This window comes from Danio rerio, chromosome 4, assembly GCF_049306965.1.
Source record: "Danio rerio strain Tuebingen ecotype United States chromosome 4, GRCz12tu, whole genome shotgun sequence".
Taxonomy (NCBI): domain Eukaryota; kingdom Metazoa; phylum Chordata; class Actinopteri; order Cypriniformes; family Danionidae; genus Danio; species Danio rerio.
The window spans coordinates 6879120-6893292 of record NC_133179.1 but is presented as its reverse complement, the minus strand read 5'-3'; the positions used below and the strand labels follow the sequence as shown (position 1 = coordinate 6893292).

General features: G+C 33.9%; 1 protein-coding gene and 1 long non-coding RNA gene across 4 annotated transcripts in view; one reads left to right on the top strand and one right to left on the bottom strand.

Moving 5' to 3' along the window:
• The window catches only part of LOC141381570 (uncharacterized), a 70943-nt gene extending 67271 nt beyond the window's left edge, over positions 1 to 3672 (bottom strand). Inside the window, exons 1-2 of the long non-coding RNA XR_012401796.1 lie at positions 3452 to 3672; positions 16 to 261 (exon numbers count right to left, since the gene is read on the bottom strand). This is a non-coding gene — a long non-coding RNA (uncharacterized lncRNA). The remainder of the gene's footprint in view (positions 1 to 15; positions 262 to 3451) is intronic.
• Positions 3673 to 3708: 36 nt separating this feature from the next.
• mdfic (MyoD family inhibitor domain containing) overlaps positions 3709 to 14173 on the top strand; it is a 348344-nt gene continuing 337879 nt past the window's right edge. For 2 of the 3 annotated variants that reach the window (XM_073945421.1, XM_073945442.1), the window contains exons 1-2: positions 3709 to 3851; positions 6204 to 6302. The gene's annotated coding sequence lies outside the window, so the exon portion shown is untranslated. Of the gene's footprint in view, positions 3852 to 6196; positions 6303 to 14173 lie in introns of all 3 variants that reach the window. The other variant, XM_073945422.1, reaches the window with a different exon arrangement.

Here is a 14173-nt window from a genome sequence, read left to right as displayed (position 1 = left end):
TAATAGCTGACTTACATGGTTTTGTTCCGACTCCCAGCACCTCAAGTGTTGTTTAGATGGTCCGTGCAGCCAGAGGTGCGTGTAATGGACACGGCCCATGTTCTCTGTCCTCGGCTTTGATCTGAAGAGAGCACGGTCCGCCGCAACTTACTTGAAAAGGCTATTTGTGGAGCAGCCGAGCCTCTGCGGGGGACACAACACATCTTCAGCGCGTTTTTGCTGCTTTCTTCTGGCCCCCAGTTGAGTTGCAGCGAGTGTTTACTGAAAAAAGCACACATAGAAAACTGCTTTATTTCACAGAAATAATGTATGGAGGCTGGGCGTTCTGCGTTGCATGCTTTCAAGTCCTCGGTTTTTGAATATGCACACTTTGCAATCACTGTTTAAGAAGAAAAAAAAAAGAAAAAGAAAAGATGGATGACACATCCATTGCAGAAATTTGAAGCCAAAACAGGTATGGCCGCCATCATCTTGCTGCAGTGATGTCATTTGGAGCCAGAGCCTGATCTCACGAGAAAACGTAACTATTTTACATTTTGTCAGTTTAATGGCAAATTTAGAAGTCAGTCGTACGAAAATGTACCAATTTAAAAAGGAGGCGTGGCACCAAACCCCGCCTCTAAACCCAACCATCATTGTGGGATAAGCGAGTCGTAGTAAATTGTACGAATGAGATTCGTTTAAATTCATACGAATTAGCTACTAAATCAAATTGTTATGAATTGCCGTGAGATCTTGTTGGTCTGCATGCAATCATGACACACATTGGCTCCAAAATTGACATTTTTGAGCACAAGTGGAGTCCGCTTGTTAAGTGTGACATCACGTGAAGTGGCTTTCGGGTCCAAGCGCCATATCAAACTGGGGATGCTCATCAAAATAATAAACGTTTACAAAGCGATGTAATACTTTCTAAAATCACTATCACAGTATATAAATTCATGCCTATTATCAGATGGCCAGAATGTGGTTAATTTTTTTTAATATTGTGTACACCTTGATTTTATATAAGATTCACGTTAATGTGTGATATGACTAAAAAATGCTAAACAAATATTTTCTCAATTCAAATGAATGAGTGGCAGCTTGGACCCTGAAACAGTATTCCATACGTCACCGATACGTCATTAACAAGCAGATAGAGTTTTTACAGGTGTAAATGCTGAAATGTTTTGAGCTTGTCCACTTTTTACTATGTCCAGAGCTTGTTGAAAACCCATTTGGTCTGACCGATGCGCAGTCAGTCAAATGTGTTCAAACAGCCTTAAAAGACCCCCAACACCTTATTCCAAAATGAAGCCACAATGTGATTCAATCTATTAGCTCGGATCTTAAAATCAACTATAACTGAAGCCTATAAATGTAGGTATGAAACAAAAATAAGCATTACTTAAAATTATGGAAAATACTACTGGGAAAACATTTTAAATGTACTTAATTAAATATCCTCACCCCAATCGTTTACATGGAGAAGATGGGGATTATTACCTATGAATCTGAATTGTTAGGAATAACAATATGGTAAAAACGTATACTATTGATTGAAACATTAGGATTAAATCTGTTTCTATGTCTTTAAACCACCTCCGGTACAATTTCCTTTTGAGATTTTTAAAAAAGGCTTTAAATATTTCCCCATTTTCCTCACTCCTGATTTGAATAATTTGGTTAAAGCAAATTCTCCCCCTTTAATAAAATAAAATTAAAAAAGAAATCACAAAAAAAGACTTAGAGAATTGAACCCTTTTGCACATTTCCCTTGTTTAGAGGGTTAATGTCATCAAAATAAACATACTTCCTCAACTAAATTACCATTTTCCAAAAATTTTATGCTATTTAAAGATTGTTTTTCAACCCATATATAGTCATATTTTCTATAGTCTGTGCATTTAAAGTGAGCACAGAACAAAAAAAAATTTAAACATCTTTAAAATTGCACACTGTGCCTTTAAGACAAGTATCCATCTGGGTGTTAAACTTTCTTATTTCTCATCCTGGTTTTACACCGATCAATCAAATGAACCCTTTTCCCAAGGAAATGGCACGTTTTACTCAGGGTCAGCGAAGACAGATGTGATTCAACCTCATTTCTGTCTTTGAAATTGAAATGCGTTGACCACAAATTTGCAAGAAAATCGTAAAAAAGGCGCATAAAATTGTAAAAAGCTAACTTGTCAAAGTCACGAGCAGGTGCTCGGGCAGGCCGTGATTGAACCCAAGTCCCTAGTGTGACCTGCTGCTCATTTTCATGCATGACGGTTTTATCTTGACTCCGTCAGTGGCCTTTCACTCTGAAGGGATCTGACTTTAGCACAAAGCCTGCGCTAACAGGCCCACGAGAATACGTCATTTAGCAGGTCCTCAACTGGTCACTGCGATAAATTTGGGGTTTTGTAGGTTCCACCAAATGAGAACGCCCAGTTTGCTGCAGTTACTCCATCTTTTTCAGCCGCGCTTCCTCTCAGGACACTATTCTTCCGTGCTTTTTATGCACTTGGAAGTGTTTGTGAATTCAAGTGAGGGATGGCATACGACGTGCAACAAGGGCCGCTGTGTACCACACAACATCAGAGCGAGCGCAGACATTAAAGTGTGAGCCACATTACAGACCCCTCTTACAAAGGCCATGAAATAATAATGGCTTGTGGTTAGAGGTATCCGTGAGTCACATTCGCTGCTTTTCATAAAGTGGAGTTATTTACAGAGCAATGAATAAAAGAATGGGATAGCGGTGCAAGCCTTTTCCACATGAACTGAGAGAGCTGAAATAGGTCAGCTTGCATTTTGTTTCTATAGGCTGAGGTCTCGTTTGAGAGCCTCGTCATAAACTACCAGTCTACTTGCTAGGCTAATAACAATCGAATGCACTCATTATTTTAAAGAACTCTTCAGGGATTAAAATACACCATAACATATAAATTAGATGAAAATTTATGTTAATCATGAAGCAATTACAATTAAAGTTTTTAGGACTAGGCATTATGCAGGGTTTTAAAGCATAAATGCAATCTAATGTTATTGTTGAAGCTCTTAGACACATTAAAAATGAATAAATATGACAAAACAAATGTCTAAAATTAAAGTTGGCTAAAAGTACATAGGTGACTTGACTTACTAGCGAGATTCTCTACTTGCAATGGACACTACTATCCCATGAGGATATAGACGGTTGTAAATGGAAATAAAAAAAAAAAAAACTGAATTCCAGATTACATTGATTTTATATAACATATTTAGCACTTATAAATCAATTACTTACAAAATAAGTATTTTCTTAAGAGATTATACATTTCCTTCCTCTCAATAATGTTTTTCTTATATTACTGGGAAAGTATAAGCACACCAAAAATCCTCAACTTAAATCATTGTCAATTTTTAAAACTTAAAAAATACCAATTTAACATGTTCAAATGGCAAAATTAAGTTACAATAGACACTGACATATACTTACTTGAACACATTGGTACCAAAACCTTAAAAAGTCCATTTGTATTAGCCTTATTTGAATGTCAATTCAAACCAAAGACAATGTCTCTCTTTATAGCAATTACTTTAGTTATTAGTCCTAAATACGACAATAAATACACAATATAACCACGCAAGAATGGTTGAGATAACGTTAATTTTCTGTTCATAAAAGACAAACACACTGGCAATCAGCCAATCAACGCCAACCTTTTTTTAATGGCGCGAGTTTTTGAAGCAGATGTCAGCGTGACTGCGCGTGCTCTTGAAGGGAAGCCATGTCATCTTGTGCTGGAGGAAAAGGGCGTTCAAAATCCTAAAAAGAAGCTGAAACGTGATGAAACGTTACACAGAAGTCTCAAGGTAATACATCTAACCGTATGTATGTGTTTTCCTGTGATTTCCGCGATGAGGAAACCAATAGCGAGACTGTGTAACGCAGGATTTAAAGAAATTCGGCGAATTTGGCTTGAATAAATCACGAGTGTAACTAAAGACATGATAAAATAGCGTAATGGAGTATTGTATATAAGTTTTAAGCCACAACAATACTGTAAACATCGATCTATATATTCCGTGTCTATGAGCAACCTGCAGCAAACATGATGCTGATTACTCACACGTGATGACATTCTTCATTTCGCTGTCATCATGACCACTATGAATACATCACATCAGCACATGATCTTCTTCTCCAGAACTGCTCCTGAAGGACTTCTGACGATTATTTTATTGTTTTATTTGTGAATAGAGCGTCATATCAATGTGTTTTCACAACAACCCGTCAAAATAAGAGTTGTTTGTTTTACTTTAACTTCCTCTTGCTATTGTGCCAAAGTAACCCAACAATAGGCTACACAAACTAATGAAAACTAAACAAACTAAACTTATAAACCAACAATAATAAGTAGAATTGTAAAAACTTTTAAAATAATAATCATGTTTAGTTCTTCACTCAAACAAAAAAGGTTTATTGCAAATTGTTGAGCTGAGTTTAAATAAAGTTTAACATTATGTATAAACATACTATATATAAATATAACATTATATACATAAATATATAAATATACTAAATATACAAATATATAATATATTATGTACTAAATATACTCTGTTTAAATTAAGCCCATATAAATAGTTTGCAACCACTTTCCTTAAACTAATTATTAAAAATAATTATAAATATTATAAAAGTATTTTTATAATAATTGTATAATTGTGTATATATATATATATATATATATATATATATATATATATATATATATATATATATATATATATATATATATTATGGCTCGTTCAGCATCAAAATCGCAATGTGAGCATTACGCATGGGACGATAACCGGTTTTAAGGTATACCGCGGTTCTAAAAAGTCAAGTTTTTAAAGCCTTAATTTTTTGTTATAACATTTCTATTTTTTTTTTCCGCGTTTTTTTTTACGACTATTTTAGAGAGTTTTTTAGGGCAACATTAGAATAAGACCCTCCACATTACAAGCTACTGGTCTTTCCATTATTCAGGAAATATTTGAAGAACAAATCTCTTATAAACCAACATCCAACATGCTGTAGTGCTGAACAGTGCAGTGGCTTTACTTTATATCCATAGAAAAGAAAGATATCCAAAGATGCCTTTTCAAGTTGAAAATATATATTTTTTTAAACTAATGAAGACAGCAGAAGTCAATGACTTATTTCAATTAATTAGTTTGACATGTTACCGTTTCAAAATATTTAAAATATTTTAAAAAAATGTATATCGTGTTCAATGGGGTTGTTTTTTTCTCCCAGACTTTTTTTAAAAGAACTCATTTTAGAGCAGTAATCAAAATACCATGATATCGCAAAACTGATAGTTTTAACCAAGGTTATCATACTGTCAGTATGAGTATACGCAGTGTCGAGTCTGGATTATAATTTATTGTTATTATGGAAGTGTTTTTGAGGCCTGTAACTGTGAAGGTTTAAAAGCATTTAAACATAAGGAATTGCACCGTTTGTACCTTTGGCACATTAACAACGATTAATTTTATTGAATTCTTTTAAAAAGAAGACTAAGCCGAATTATTTTACTTTTGGCATCTTTGACATATTATAGGTTTGATTCCATTTGTACATTTACGTTTTATAACATAGACCCACTTTATGAACCAAAAAATACATAGTATTGCAAACAGCCATTAGTTGAAATTGCATCATACCTTTGCCATTTTTTTTCAATCACTTCTTTAAATCATTATATTAGTTCAATAATATATATATATTTATACAACTTTTTAAATTGATTAATATTCTGACATTTGTTTGAGAATCTGTTCCAGACTGTTCCATAATTTCACATCACATACAGACATTCACAAACCTTTTTAATGTGGTCCTTGTTTTCAACCTCCTAAGATTTTGTTCTTCTCTCAAATTGCATTCCCCTTGCCCTTCTTCCAAACACTTTTGTATGCCTTTCGGTAGTAATTTATTCCTAGCTTTAAACATAAACTGTGCTGTTTTAAATGTAAAAAATCATTGAACTTAAATAGGCGGTTCATTCCGCTGTGGCGGCCCCGGATTAATAGAGGGACTTAGCTGAAAAGAAAATAAATTAAAATAATAAAATTAAATATCTTCAATTTAAAAAAGTAAAGGATTTGAATGATCCAAATATCATTCTAATTACTTTTTTTGTCTTGTACATAAAGATCGTAAGTTTATTTATTTATGTATTATATACAGAGGTCAGCGTGAAATGAAGCCATTTTATCTTGTGCTGGAGGAAAAGGGCGTTTAAAATGCAGAACAGAAGCTGAAACTTGATTAAACGTTACACAGAAGTCTCAAGGTAAGTAATCTTATCATATTTACATGTTTTCCTGTGATTTCCACGATGAGGAAACCAATAAGTAGACTGTATAACGCAGCATTTAAACAAATTTGGCTAATTTAAATCATGAGTGTAATTAAAGACATAATACGATAGTGAAATGGAGTATTTTGTATGATTGTTAAGTCACAAAAGACTGTAAACATCAATATATATTCTGCATGTCTGAGAATCCTGGACATACGTTGATTAAAAAAATAAATACATGGAAAAAAATACATAGTATTGCAAACAGCCATTAATTGAAATTTCATCATATCTTTGCTATAGGGTATATGCCGAAGCGTGCTAATAGGACTGTATGCCATTGCAAAATTGGTGCATTTAAGGTCTGTTTTCTTTAAAAATCAGCGATCTCCACTGGCTGAGTGATATCCAATATATAGTGGGACTCAGATTGTACAAGAAGCACTGCAGTAAATTACATTTTCCCTGCCATGTCTTTATAATATGAGCATTTATTTTACCCCAGTATATTCAATGGAGCTTCTGCACTAACCTGCCGATTCTGACGGGTGCGTGCGAGCAAACGGCTTTTTGTCTCGTTATACGCTTGAGCAACTAAATGGATGCCAAAGTCTGTTTAACTGATTGTATTTGAATTACATTACAACATCGATACTTTAAAAGAAACCATATAAAATGGAAAAGAAATCACGATAACAGGTCACCGGAAGTGTTTCAGCATGGTAAACACATTAGCTCGGCATATACCTATGTATTCTTTTTCAATCACTTCTATAAATCATTATATTTCTTTAATAATGTATACAACTTTTTTAATTGATTAATATCTTGACATAGTTTGAGAATCTGTTCTAGACTGTTTCCTAATTTCACACCTCATACAGACATACACAAACTTTTAAAAGTGGTTTTTGTTTTCAACCTCCTAAGATTTTGTTTCTCTCTCTGATTATAACCCTCTTGAATTTCTTCCAAAAACTTTGATATGCATTTCGGAAGTACTTTATTCCTAGCTTTAAACATAAATTGCGCTGTTTTAAATTTAACCAAGTCATTGAGAATCTTCAATTTAAAACTCTTATTTAGGATTTGTATGCTGCCAATACCCCACATTTTCTGTCATTCTACTTTTTTTTTTGTATTGTACATAAGATTGTAAGTTTATTTATACATGTATAATTGATATGTATTCCCCCACATTTTAACACAACAACTCGTGTATGGCAGCACAAGTGTGTTACATATTACATACATTGATTTATTGTCCGAAATAAATCCTACTTATACACTATTGCTACATTCATTCATTTTCTTTCCGGCTTAGTCTCATTATTAATCAGGGGTTGCCACTGCGGAATGAACCGCCAACTCATCCAGCATATTTTTTGCACATCGGATGCCCTTCCTGCTGCAACCCAACACTGGGAAACCCATACACTCCTTGTCCGTTCACAAACATATACACTGCAGCCAATTTAGCTTATTCAATTCACCTATAGAAACCGGAGCACCCTGAGGAAATCCACGCCAACATGAAACATAATTTAGAAGAAGAAAAATCATAGAGTCTTACTTGTCATAATGTTACCAAATTGAATGTTATTTTTGGGCCTGTACTTCCAAAAGAAGTGTATTTTAATGTGTATATTTCAAATTGCACATGCATTACTGCATATTTGTTCAAACTACTTATTTAAAATGAGCTGTATCAACATAATTCTTGTGGGTTTTTGTGGGAACAACTTATTTTTTGTTGGATTCAATCTACTTACATTTGTGAAAACACCTCAGTTTTAACATTAAAGACTTGTTTTGCAACAGCATCAAGCATTTTTAGCATTTTTTAAGTTTCTTTTAAACAGCAAGGCCTGTTAAAACTATTGTGTAGCAGTTGGATCCAACTTTAATATGACAGTATGTACATACAACAGCCTAATTTAGTCGTCTCTCAGAGCAAAAGGCATCAAAAATCACGTCCCGTTCTGGAAAAAAAAAAATTGGGTTTAGCGATTTGGAGGCCAAAAGTGTCCCTCTTCGCTCAGCCCTGACATTGTGTTGGTGCTCTCCATCGGGGACTCGCCTGCGGCTGCAGAATCGCCTGCTAAATAGTCCGAGGCGATGGCAACGCTAATTGAGATCATCATTATTATAATTGCAGCTCCTAAAAAAGTGTGTCTTAAATAATTTGCATTGCTCTCGAGTTGATATTGGAACACACTGCAGAAAATAATTGCATGGCTGCGAGGCACGTTTGGGTTGGACAGCTCGCTCTCTGACTATCTGTCTCTCTCTTTCTCTCTCTCTATCTGCCCTCCCTCTGTCTCTCCTCCTCAGGGTTGCTGGTGTATAAACCCTGTCTCCTGCTCTCAGCACAGGATGGCCCCATTACTGATTTGCTTTTCTGCATCGCCACAAAAAACCCCTGACACATTATAGCACAGATCACTGAGCCACTTAAAGATGCAGACAACCATTTGGATTAAAATGCAAGAGTTGGTGTGGTCTAAAAATAAATAGCATGAGAACATTGTTTGCATGATTTATGGAATGGAACATTTAATGTAAGGCTTTAAAGAACGAGCATTAATGAAATTAAGAGATTTGAAAAGATTGAGATTTATTAAAGCACATCAGCAAGCGAAGTTTATTTATACAGAGCAGCAGAATGATAAACAATGATAATTCAAAGTAAATTACATTTGAAGCAGGCAAATTCACTTTTCAAAGATGTATTGTTTAGACTTCAACGTGACGGAATTATCATGAGCACTCGTTGACACGTTTTCTATATTTTTTTTATGCGTTGCGAAGAAATTAGTCCACATTTATTGTGTGTGTACTGTGTATGTATATCATTTCTTCACACCCACACACACACTTAATATTTCAAATTTGTAATATACAGTATAACAGATTAATAATATATCTATTCAAATGAATAACATTTTCTATTAATAGCTTTGCACACACACATCTGATCTGTGTGAAAGTATATTAGAAAAGCAAATACAAGGAAGTTTATTTATATAGCATAAATAATACACTGATTATTAATTCAGAAGGATTTATGTGTGTGTATATATATATATATATATATATATATATATATATATATATATATATATATATATATATATATATATAATTACATTTTATATATATATATATATATATATATATATATATATATATATATATGTATATGTATATATATATATGTATATGTAATTTTATGGTTTTAAACCAAAAACATTGACAATTATATTAATAATTGTTATTACTATTATTACTTTTAACTAATTAAAATTTAAGGAAGCTTGGTGGCTCAGTGGTTAGCACTGTCACTTTACAGCAAGAAGGTCACTGGTTCAAGTCCTGGCCGTACCAGTTGGCATTTCTGTGTGAAGTTTTCATGTTCTCCCCATGTTGGCATGGGTTTCCCCCACAAGTCCAAAGACATGCTATAGGTGATCTAAATTAACTTAATTGGTCGTAGTGTATGTGTGTGAATGAGTGTGTATGGGTGTTTCCCAGTACTGGGTTGCAGCTAGAAGGGCATCTGCTGTGTAAAACATATGCTGAAATTGTTGGCGGTTTAATTCGCAATGGCAATCATTGAAAATTAAAGGAACTAAGCCGAAGAAAAATTAATCAATGAATGAATCGTTTAAAAATACATGTATTTTTTGCAATTTAATTTTAATAGTTTTGACACAATAATATTAATTATTACAGTGTATAAACACACAATACAGTTAAAATCAGAATTATTAAACTCCCTTTGAATTTTTTTTGTTCAATATTTCCCAAATAATGTTTAATAGAGCATGGAATTATTCACAGTTTTACTTGATAATATTTTTTCTTCTAGAGAAAGTCTTATTTGTTTTATTTCGGCCAGAATAAAAGCAGTGTTAAATTTTTTGAAAACCATTTTAAGGTCTATATTATTAGCCCCTTTAAGCTTTTTTCGATATTCTACAGAACAAACCATTATACAATAACTTGCCCAATTACCCTAACCTGCCTAGTTAACCTACCTAGTTAAGCCTTTAAATGTCACTTCAAGCTGTATAGAAGTGTCTTGTATATCTAATATTATTTACTGTCATCATGGCAAAGATAAAGTAAATCAGTTATTAGAGATGAGTTATTAAAACTATTATGTTTAGTAATGTGTTGAAAAATCTCTTCGTTAAACCGAAATTGGGGGAGAAAATAAACAGGGGCATAATAATCTAGGGGGTTAATAATACTGACTGTATGTATATATATATATATATATATATATATATATATATATATATATATATATATATATATATATATATATATACACAGTACAAATTCTTTGCCCTATGGGAGATTTTAGAGCCGCCTGTTCAAATCAGAATGGAAATCAGATTAACTCTCTAATCAAATAAATGAACATATTAAACACTTTACCCACATATATCTACATCAAAATATGAGATTTGATTTTTCATAGAGGCCTGAGTAATATCGCTCACGGACCAGTGCTATCAATTTCAGGGCCGACCTCGGGAAACAGACCACGACCTAATTGCCAATTCATCAGAATTTATTAAAGAATGATTTCAATTACGCACCACCAGTATAGAGTCCTGACGCACCGAATTAAAATTAAATTAGGACACTCGATTGTATCACTCTCTTAAGTCCCTGCATATATATATACACACTTTTTTTTTCTTTTTTCATCCAGAACTTCTGAAGATGAACTTTCTGTGTTCGGCCTCAGCCTGGAGTGGAGGGGGAAATAAGAGGGAAGAAAAAAACAGTCTGGCATTAGTGAGGAATAGTGGGTTAAATCACTTACTGAAGATTTTTAATGACATTTCAGTGTTCCGCGCGTAATTACTCTTCATCTAAGATATCCCATAATGATGTTGGACAGTCTTGGTTCAGGCTCGCTGGCTCGCTTCATTAGCGTGTCATTCCTATTTCACGTCAGAAGATTTAATTGTAATGCTGAATATGCACAGCTCGCCGCGCCGGCCTAATCAAAGTGGATCCACTTGTATTATTAATATCGGAATATCGGACGGCTTGCTATTTTTTATAAATAAAAGAATACAGATGCATAAATCAGCTGTCATTTATTAGCATGACGCTGGCAGGCGCGCTCCTCGCCGGTGCATTCATCAAGATTGAGGAGAGAGGGATACAAAAAAGAGGGGAAAATCCTGCATTAAATATACATACTAATTCTTGCATGAAGTAATCAGATTATGGAGCAGGTGACAGTGGGCACTCGCATTCAAATGATTGGCAATAATGAGGCATGGAAAGGTGCGGAGAGGGAGAAAGAAAGGGTGAAAAGACAGGAGGAGACGGATTAAAGGTTTATGTTGAATAGAGAAGTCTTGCCATTTCTTCCAGCAGAATATCTTTTCTTTTTTTTTTTCTTTTTTTTTTTTGTCAATGCTTCTGCTGACCAGTGTTAAAAATGCAGCCGTGTGTTTGGATGTGTCTCTAATCCGGCCGGATGAACCTCTCGGATAGCTGGCATTCACTCGCCATGACTGGAGGATTTAAATGGCATGACTCCTTAGAGATTAAAGCAAATATCTTTTCTCCAGCAAAATTAACTCGCTTTTTTTCCCCTCTCTGGCTTCTGAACGCATACACTGGGTTTGTGTGCGGCCCAGAACATCACATTAATAAGATTTCAAAATGTACATCTTATTGAATTATAAATCTTTCAATTAAAACACTCTTAGAGCACAATTAATAATGTGAATTTGCAGTGAAGTAATGTAGTTTGATCACATGTAGTTTTCATATATGTGTTTGGCTATTTAAATATTTAACAGATATATGCAAATATCGGGAACAGGGCTCCATCTTCCTTAAAGATGCTGTAATGGGATTGATGACCTCTGGTCAAGGTCATGTATAATGGAGCATTATGGACTCTTCGAATATGCTCTGAAAATCTCCATACATGCAACTATAATGTAATTATTGCTACTCAATAAATGTAACTTTTTAACTGAAAAGTAAATATTGAAAGCTGTTATTTTGATCTTTAATAATTTTTATTTTAAATGCGCAAAAACTGTGGTAAGGAAAATAAGGGCCTTAAATGCATCTGTAATTATTATTGCATAATATGAATGCATGTGTTGTTCATCAGAAGTCTCATTGTATATTGCATTGTAATTACTTCACAATGACATGTAAAACATGCAGTCATCTATTCGTTTTCTTTTCGGCTTAGCCCCTTTATTAATCTGGGGTCGCCACAGGGGAATGAACCAACAACTTATCCAGCATATGTTTTACGCAGCGGATGTCCTTCCAGCTGCAACCCATTACTGGGAAACATCCACACACACTCATTCACACTCATCCACTACGGACAATTTAGCTTACCCAATTCACCTATACCACATGTCCTTGGACTTGTGGGGGAAACCGGAGCATGCGGAGGAAACCCATGCCAACATGGGGAGAACATGCAAACTTCACACTGAAATGCCAACTGACCCAGCCGAGGCTTGAACCAGCGACCTTCTTGCTGTGAGGCAATTGTGCCACCCACTGTGTTGCAAAACATGCAGTCATCACATTTAAATCATCACACATTGAAATTTGATTAGGTATACAGTCCTGCTTTTGATTTATTAATGTACAATTTAGCAAATTCCACGAGATTAATTATTGCCTATTCAATTTTTATTATCAGATTATTCAAAACATTCCCACAAAAAAGAGATTTAGGAGGTGTAATGAAGAAACGGAGTAGGAAATTAGTTTTTACAGGTCAGAACTGCATGTTCTTTTTCTTTTGTGTAAATTAGTTAGTTAACTTATTTAGCACGTTTTCAATGCTGAAATATATCAACAGCAAGTCAAATTATTATATTCAAGTCAGTTAATTGTCCATTCATACTTTACAGCCTTGCTTTTTTGTTCACTTTATGACATCTACATTTTCCTATTAGGTATAATAGTAAGGTAAATATATGTACAGTTGAAGTCAGAATTATTAGCCCCCTTGTTTTTGCCCCCAATTTCTGATTAAAGCAAAGAACATTTTTCAACATTTCTAAACATAAGAGATTTAAAATAAAGTAATTTCTTAAAACATTTTATCTTTGCCATGATGACAGCACATAATATTTGACTAGATATTTTTCAAGATGCTAGTATTCAGCTTCAAGTGAAAATTTAAGGCTTAACTAGGTTAACTAGGCAAGTTAGAGTAATTAGTCAAATTATTGTATAACGATGGTTTGTTTTCTAGACAATCCAAAAAAAAGTATTGCTTCAGGGGGGTTATAATAGGTCTGTCACAATAATCAATATATCAACATATCGCACAACACATAGACATGACCTCAATCATTTTTGGTGGTGCACAATATATTGCCCATACATAAAACTAATTCTAGCAACATCTTAGATAAACAAATCCATCTCTATTAGAGGTGTCAGTGTCAGTATGGTTAAAAAAACACAATAGTATTTACTATAAATTGCTCTAGTATATTTTCTTGTGGGTGTCTGACAACTGAAAATAGATCTGTTAGCAGATATCGCAGCCTCCTTTACTTGTTACCTTGCACCTTTTTGTTAACATTTGTTGTTATGTATTTGGGATATGCATTTTCACATGCTGGTTTCAATGCCTATTTATTAAACTGTTAAAATGACTAATTAAATTAAATATTCTTAAGAATAAAATATTTTGTGTTCTTTAAATTAAGCACGGGACGTTTTCAAGGTATATAACAGTTTGGAAAAGTCAAGGTTTTAAAACCGACCAAATTTTCTGCTATACCATTCCTAAGGTATGTGTAAAATTTGTTCCCCCCTTTTTATTTAAGTAGTCA